Genomic DNA, 7,867 nt, shown 5'->3' with positions numbered 1-7,867 from the left:
TTTAAAAAAAAAATCTTAGTTTTGAATGCACTTATCAATCCAGGGTCAACAGCTGTCCTAAACATGAAATCCCTTATTTGCAGGTTATTCCCTCTGGTTCTAAACTCACCCACCAGTGTAAACTTTCCCACATCTAGCATGTCACGTCTCCTCAGAATCTTATTTGTAACAGTAAGGTGACCTTGAAATCTTCTAACTTCTATTAACCCCAGGCACATCCTATTCATTTCTCCTCATAAGACATTATTTCCATCCATAATATCAACCTGGTCAACCTTCTCTGGACTGCCTCCAATGCCAGTATATCTTTCCTGAGCTAAAAGGCCCACAACTATTCCCAGTGTTGAGTTATGACCTAATTGGTGTCTTTATTACCTATTACTCACTGAACTTGGATGACGTGTTCATGGATGCGAGCTTGCAAAGCATCCTAATCAGCAGCTTTCTCCATTTAACATCTGGACGACGTAATCCTCCTATTCAGCAGATTTCTCCATTTAACATTCAGCACTTTTCCTTCTGGCAAAGTACACAACCTCATTTTCCCACATTCTATTCCATCGGCCAAGGTTTTGCTCATTTGCTTAACCTGTCGATATCCTTCTCCATGTCATCCTCACCACCTGCATTCCAATCAACTGTCTCTACTGCAGTCTTGGCAATAGTACACTCATTTCACATGTCCAAGTAATTAATATCCATATTGTAAATAATTTTGGCCCCAGCACTGATCCCTGTGGCACATTGCTAGTTACAAGTTGCGATCCTGAACATGCCCCTTACCCCTACTGCATTATTGGTTAGCCAATCATCTATCCATACGATTAGAGTGTCTCCAATATCATGTGAATATCATTGGCTCTGCCAGCAAGTCTTCCCAAACCGTCCTTGAAAAGTTGAGGGTGAGCTGCCTCATGAATTGATTCACAAATATGATGTGGTCTATAATAAAGGTTCAGGAGCGAGTTCCAGGATTTTGATCAATAACATCGAAGCAATGCGTATATGTCACAGTTGGAATGTTGTGTTTAGACTTATCTCCTCTTGCTGGTTGAAGTGATGGAGTGGAAGTTGCTCTTGAAGAGCCGTGACTCATATAATCAAGCCAGACAGATCGATTGTGGCCAGAGATTCTGCCATTTTGACTTCTCATCAATCTACATTCTTTCCATCCAAGTTTCAGTCACATCAAAGTGCCACGCAATGCTGTTATGGCCTCAGTAAACTATAATAACGTGAAGATCGCTGGGATGATTTTCTACATCCGACTGCAATATAAACACAGATCATTGTTTCCAGTTTTTGTGGAACAAAAGAGATCATATTGGTGGATAATTACAGTTAGTGCAAACACAGCTAGCCATCTATAAATATTAATCCTGTTCACTTCAATGGCCAAATTTCAATTCAGAAACCAAGTGCAGCTTGTAACATAGACAACATGACAAAATGGCTCATAGGAGGAGAAATGGGGCATTGAGGAGGAGTGAAATGTTTGCTTTTGGTCACCTCCACAATTGTTAGAAAAACAGGTTGTAAGGATTCTTAAAAGGTGGCTGAAGTAATGGTGTGGCATACACTTCAGACAGCGCAAAGTGGAAGACCACTTTCTAGTGGAAGAAAAAGACATTTCTTATTTCTGAAAGTACTGGGAAACAGACGAGGGGAGGAAATCTGACTTGGGAGCTATTTTCTATTTGTTGAGGAAATTGCTTTATCACAGTCTAGGTTTCGAGCATAAGCTCTTCATCAGGATTAAAGGGTTGCCCAAGGGGGCTGAGAGATAAATGGGAAGGAAGTGGGGCTGGAGGGAAGGCAGCTGGGAATGCAAGAGATAGATGGAGGTAGGGATTGATGGTGATAGTTCAGAGATGAGGGTGGAGCAAATAGGCGAGAAGCAAGGTGGACAGGTATGACAGGTCAAGAGGTTAGTGTCGAATTGGAAGGTTGGATCTGGGACAAGGTGGGGGAGAGGAAATGAGGAAACTGATGAAATCTACATTGATCCCATGTAGTTGGAGAGTCCCAAGGCAGAAGATGAGGTGTTTTTCCTACAAGCATCGGGTTGCAACAGTTTGGCAGTGGAGGAGGCCCAGGACTTGCATGTCCTTGCTGGAATGGGAGGGGGAGATAAAGTGTTCAGCACAGGCGGTCGGAAGCTTAGTTTCAGTGACCCAGAGCTGTTCGGTGAAACGTTCTGCTAGTTGGCGTCCAGTTTCCCGAATGTGGATGAGACCATATTGCGAGAAATGGAGATAATCTTATAAATAGATTGCATAAATCTTAGCCTGCCGGAGTTATTTCCTTCAGCTAAATTAAAGAAAACTTTAATTAAATTGGGTGACTGCATAAAACGGTTTGTTGGTTAGATTTGAATCATCACTCCCAAATGAGACAATGCCATGAATATCAGTGAACTGCTCTTTTTGTTAAAAACCACAAGTTTTTGATTTATTTTCACAACTTACTGGTATTTACACCTGCACATTCAATGTCAAACTCTGACATCAGAAATGAAATTACAGCTTTAATTTTGACTTACAATATTCGAACAAACAAATTAATAGCACACAGTGAATACCAAGTCTGATGCATATGAAATTAAATTTGACCACAAAAAATTTTAAAATCAAGATGGGAGATAAGAAATGGGGAAGGGCATAAGGTAAGAAATGCAGCATCATATAAGGTGCTCCTCCAGGGAGTGTATTTTACCAACTACCATTGCTAAATATAAACACTCTGAGATGATCCTCCGGTTTTAATGCAAACCATAGCCCTATACAGTAGGTACCATTTAAATGAATTAATAGATGCAAGTCTTGAGCAAATCCAGCTGCCTCCAGCCTTACCGCCCCCGGCCGCCCCCCCCCCCCGCTTCTTGGAGCTCGCACCTTCCCCCAGCTCCGGGGAATTGCTAATGCCACTGCTCCACTGAAGAAGCTTTGGGAAGCAGATGTAAAGGCAAGATACAGAACAGAGCACCTTTGCAAATGAAAGCACCTTACAGAGACATTGAGCAATAGCATCACCTGGTTTTGACGCATCGACCCTGGGTTATGTGACCAGCACATTCACGCAGCATTACTCTGCTTCTGGCCACCCAGCAGCTGGATTGTGGATCAGTTTAAAGTAGGTCCTATATCTCTGATTACATCGGTACACAAGGCAGTGAAGAAAGGTTTCAGCACACTGGCCTTCATCAATTAGGGAATTGAGTATAGATGTTGGCAAGTTATGTTGTAGTTATACAGGACGTTAATGAGGCTGCACTTGGAATATTGTGATCAGTTTTGGTCCCCTTGGTGTTCTGACTACTGACTTCTTCAACCCTAGGTTTGTGTTGAACTTGATGGGATACTTTGTACAACTCAGCATGTTCAAACAGTAACGCTCAGAGGGATTCATTTGAAACATTTCAGGAGGTGTGCTCAACAAGATTGAACTATTCAAAGTTACTTGGACTCGATTTTAAACTTACACCAGTACCAGTAGTCAGAGACACGTACAGCATGGAAACAAACCCTTCGGTCCAACTTGTCCATGCTGACCTGATATCCTAAATTAATCTAGTCCCATTTGATAGCACCTGACCCATATATTCTGGCAGCTCATTTCATGTATGTACCATCCTTTGCATGAAGAAGTTGTTACCTTTAAAGTATTTCGCCTCTAACTATACACCTATGCCCTCTAGTTCTGGACTCCCACACCCCAAGGAAAGGACCTTGTCTATTACCCTGTCCATGCCCCTCATGATTTTGTAACCGCTATTACGTTACTCCTCTGCCTCCGATGCTCCAGTGAAAACAGCTCCATCCTATTCAGCCTCTCCCTGTCGCTCAAACCCTCCAACCCTCAGCAACATTCCCGTAAATTGTTTCTCATGGAGAAGTTAACGTTTCAGTTCTGAAGAAGGGTTAATACCCAAAACGCTGACTACTCCACACCCTGGTGCTGCCTGGCTTGCTGTATTCTCCCAACCTCCTGCTTGCCTACTTCGGGTTGCAATATGTAGTGGCTCAGTGGTTACCACTGCAGCTTCACAGCGCCAGGGACCCAGGTTTGTTTTCAGTCTTGGGTGGCTGTCTGTGAGGAGTTTGCACTTTCTCCCAATGTCTGCGTGGGTTTTCTCTGGGTGGTCCTGTTTCCTTCCATAAACCAAAGATGTGCAGGTCATCTGGATGGGCCTTGCTTATTTGCCATAGAGTTAGGTATATTAATCAGAGGGAAATGGGTCTGGATGGGTTAGTCTTCGGAGGGTCGGTGTGGACTTGTTGGGACGAATGGCCTGTTTCCACACTGTAGCTAATATCATCTGCACTACTTTTGTCACGAACGAATGGCAGAGTAGCCTCAACAGGCCGAATGGCCTAACTTCTGCTCCGTTGGTCTTGCAGTCTTAGGTTTCTCTGGATCATTTCATTGGGAATGTGCAGTCCCGGGCTCAATGAGCAGCAGTGTCCACTGAAAGCAAAACTCATAGGATCGTAGCACTCCTACAACGTGGAAACAGGTCCTTCAGCCCAACACATCTGCACTGATCTCCTGAAGAGTAACCCACTCAGATCCATTTTCCTACCCTCCATAAATTGCACACAGACCCCCAAGAGTGGAATTATTCCTGGGTTCCTTGTGCCATGAGGCAGCAGTGCTAACCCTCAGCCACCATGGAGTTGTGGTTGTGCGGGGGAGGCAATTGCAGTCCAGCAGAAAACAAAAACAGCCAACCTACTCTCCCACTGCACCAACTGTGAGAACTGGCAGGAGGTTCAGTTCTGGGGGGTGACCCAAGGCAGCATCACCGGTGGGATCTGATTGCTGGGAGCGCTGGTGTCCCCGCTGGTGCTTCCGCAAGTAGCAGGAAAACATGAACCTCTTCCCGCACTCAGGCCAACTGAAGGGCATCTCCCCGGTGTGGACATATTTGTGCTTCAGTCGGGCGGAGGAACTGCTGAAGGCCTTCCCGCACTTAGGGCAGCAGATTGGCCTCCCCAACCCCCCACCCCCCAATGTGGATCAGCTGGTGCTTCAGCAGTGTGGAGGAGCGGGTTAAGACCTTCCCTCATTCGGGGCAGGAGAACAGCATCTGAGGAGCAGGACAGTGAACGTTTCGGGCACAAGCCCTTCATCAGGAATGATGTGTGGATGTATAAAGGGGTGTCAGAGTCCCTCCATTCCAGTCAATGCCAGTTGTCGGGCAGGTGCAGCAGGCAATGAGCGAGGCAAGTGGTATATTACGAAGAGGAATTCAGTTTAGAAGTGGGGTCATTGAACATATTCAAGGCTAAGTTCATCTGAGTTTTGATCAACAAAGAAGTGGATGGTTATGGGGGGGGGTAAGGAAATGGTTTTAAGACCAGTACAGGTCAGTCACAGAGTATGACAGCACTGAACAGCCCCTTCATCCAACTCGTCCATGCTGAGTATGTTCTCAAACTAAACTCGTCCCACCTACCAGTGTTTGGCCCATAAACCTTCGAACCTTTCATATTCATGTACTTATCCAAATGTCTTTTAAACGTTGTAACTGTACGTGTATAAAATCATGAGGGGTATGGATAGGATAAATAGACAAAGTCTTTTCCCTGGGGTGGGGGAGTCCCGAACGAGAGGGCATGGGTTTAGCGTTAGCGGGGAAGATACAAAGAGATCTAAGGGGCAACGTTTTCACGCAGAGGATTGTACGTTTATTGAATGAACTGCCGGAGTAAGTGGTGAAGTCTCGTACGATTGCAACATTTAAAAGGCAGTTGGTTAGGTATATGAATAGGAAGGGTTTGGAGGGATATGGGGCCGTGTGCTGTCAGGTGGGACTAGATTGGTTTGGGATAGTTGGTCGGCATGGACAAGTTGGACCAAACAGTCTGTTTCTGTGCTGTACATCTCTATGACTCTATGACATCTTCTGGACATTCATTCTGCACTCAGACCACTCTCTTAAAAAACGATCTTTGTCCTGTCTTTATAAAATCTTTCTCTACTCACCTCAAAATATTTGCTCCCTGATCCTGAAACCCCCAGCTGAGGGAAAGGACACCTTCTGTGCTGTTCACCTCATCCGTATCCCTCATGATTTTATAATCCTCTATATGCAGTGTATAGTGGCTCATTGAAATAATGTCCTGATGCAGCTTCGTTTGTAGGTGTTGGGATGATTGCTTCTGTGTTTAAGCACTTGGTTTGCGTGTGTTGTTTTTCTGTAAACGCTAGTTTGAAGTTCCCCATTGACTGTTCGCTCTACCGTGACATCTAAGAATGGCACTTTGTTATTGTTCTCCTCCTCTTCAAACCAGGAGCCCCCCTCAGGCCATAGTCTCACTACTTGGAACACCAATATACAGACTAGTCAAAGGCCTCCATTGAAGACTAAATCACCAAGTCGAAGATTCACGCCACTCCATTTATTCCATCCAAGAATTCCTGAACACCAAAGACACGAAGAGAGAAGAGGATGGAATAATGTTCTCCTTTGACATAACAGCCCTGTTCACATCCACTAACATGAACGTGGCCAAAGAAAACTGGAGACACTACTCGAAGAACCAAAGAGACAAATACAGCACCAACTTCATCAGCAAAGATAGCACTGTCCAGCTCGTGGAACTGTGCCTTACCTCCCACTTCATATTCAGTAACAAGCCCTACAACCAAATCAACGAAACACCCATGAAACCAAATGTATCAGAATTCCCAGCAGAAGCAATAATGCAGAAGTTCAAACCAACAGCCCTTCCAACGATCCAACCCAAACTTTGCGTCCGCCACAGTGATGACACTGTTGTCATCAAAAAATGAAGCAAATTAGAGGAAATCTACAACACCATCAACAATATCCTTACTGGCATAAAATTCACAAAAGAGGAGAACAACAACAAAGTGCCATTTCTAGATGTCACAGTCGAGAGCGAACAGTCAATGGTAAATTCAAAACAGCGTCTACAGGAAAACAGCACACACGACCAAAGTACTTAGCTACAGAAGCAATGATCCCTACACATACAAACAAGTCTGAATCAGGACACTATTTCAACGAGGCACTACACCCTGCAGTAGCCAGTAACGACGAAGACCATTAAGTAACTGTACCGCACATTTAAGGAGAATGGGTAGGCAAAACATCCACTGAGAAATACTTCCCTGACCGGGAATCGAACGCGGGCCGCAGCGGTGAAAGCGCGGAATCTTACCCACTACACCACCACGGAGACCGCCAAACCCATTCACAGCTCTATTGTAAATTGCTTCCCTGCCCGGAAATCGAACCCGGGCCACGATCGTGAGAAGGCTTCCACCAACGTCATTTCTTGTATCCATTGCTCCCGATGCGGTCTCCTCGACATTGGGGAGACTGGAGACTCCTCGCAGAGTCAAGTCACAGCGCTTGAGGGAACATCTCCAGGACACCCGCACCAATCAACCCCATCACCCTTTGGCCCAACATTTCAACTCCCCCTCCCACTCTGCCGAGGACATGCAGGTCCTGGGCCTCCTCCAACGCCGCTCACTCCCCACCCGATGCCTGAAGGAAAAACGCCCCATCTTCCCATTTCAGAACTTTATTTTTCCTCATCCAGGTACAGCCAAACCTGCTGAGTTGCTCCAGCAGTTTCGCTTTCTGTCTCGGACTGTCAGCATCCGCAGTTCTTTACGTTAGAAATTCAATCAATTCAGAAACCCCTTTGTGCTTCCTCAGTGGAAAAGATTTCCGTTTGGGAAACATTTTCCTGACACCATTAAAAACGCCATTTTTGCAGCCAAGAAAGCAGTTGGAGCGTGAACAACAAACGCCCCATCGCCGGGTGGTCTCGAACCACCAACCTTCCGGTTAACAGCCGAACGCGCTGACCAATTGCGCCACTGAGAC

At 45.4% G+C, this 7,867-nt stretch overlaps 1 non-coding gene across 1 annotated transcript; it reads right to left on the bottom strand.

Annotated features, from left to right (window-relative positions):
* Positions 1-7,793: 7,793 nt before the first annotated feature.
* On the bottom strand, positions 7,794-7,867 carry trnan-guu. Its single transcript has one exon. It is a non-coding gene; the product is annotated as a tRNA-Asn (tRNA).

The sequence above is a fragment of the Chiloscyllium plagiosum genome, unplaced genomic scaffold (genome assembly GCF_004010195.1).
Source record: "Chiloscyllium plagiosum isolate BGI_BamShark_2017 unplaced genomic scaffold, ASM401019v2 scaf_10305, whole genome shotgun sequence".
NCBI lineage: Eukaryota > Metazoa > Chordata > Chondrichthyes > Orectolobiformes > Hemiscylliidae > Chiloscyllium > Chiloscyllium plagiosum.
The sequence above is the reverse complement of the archived record's forward strand: the minus strand, read 5'-3'. Positions and strand labels throughout refer to the sequence as shown.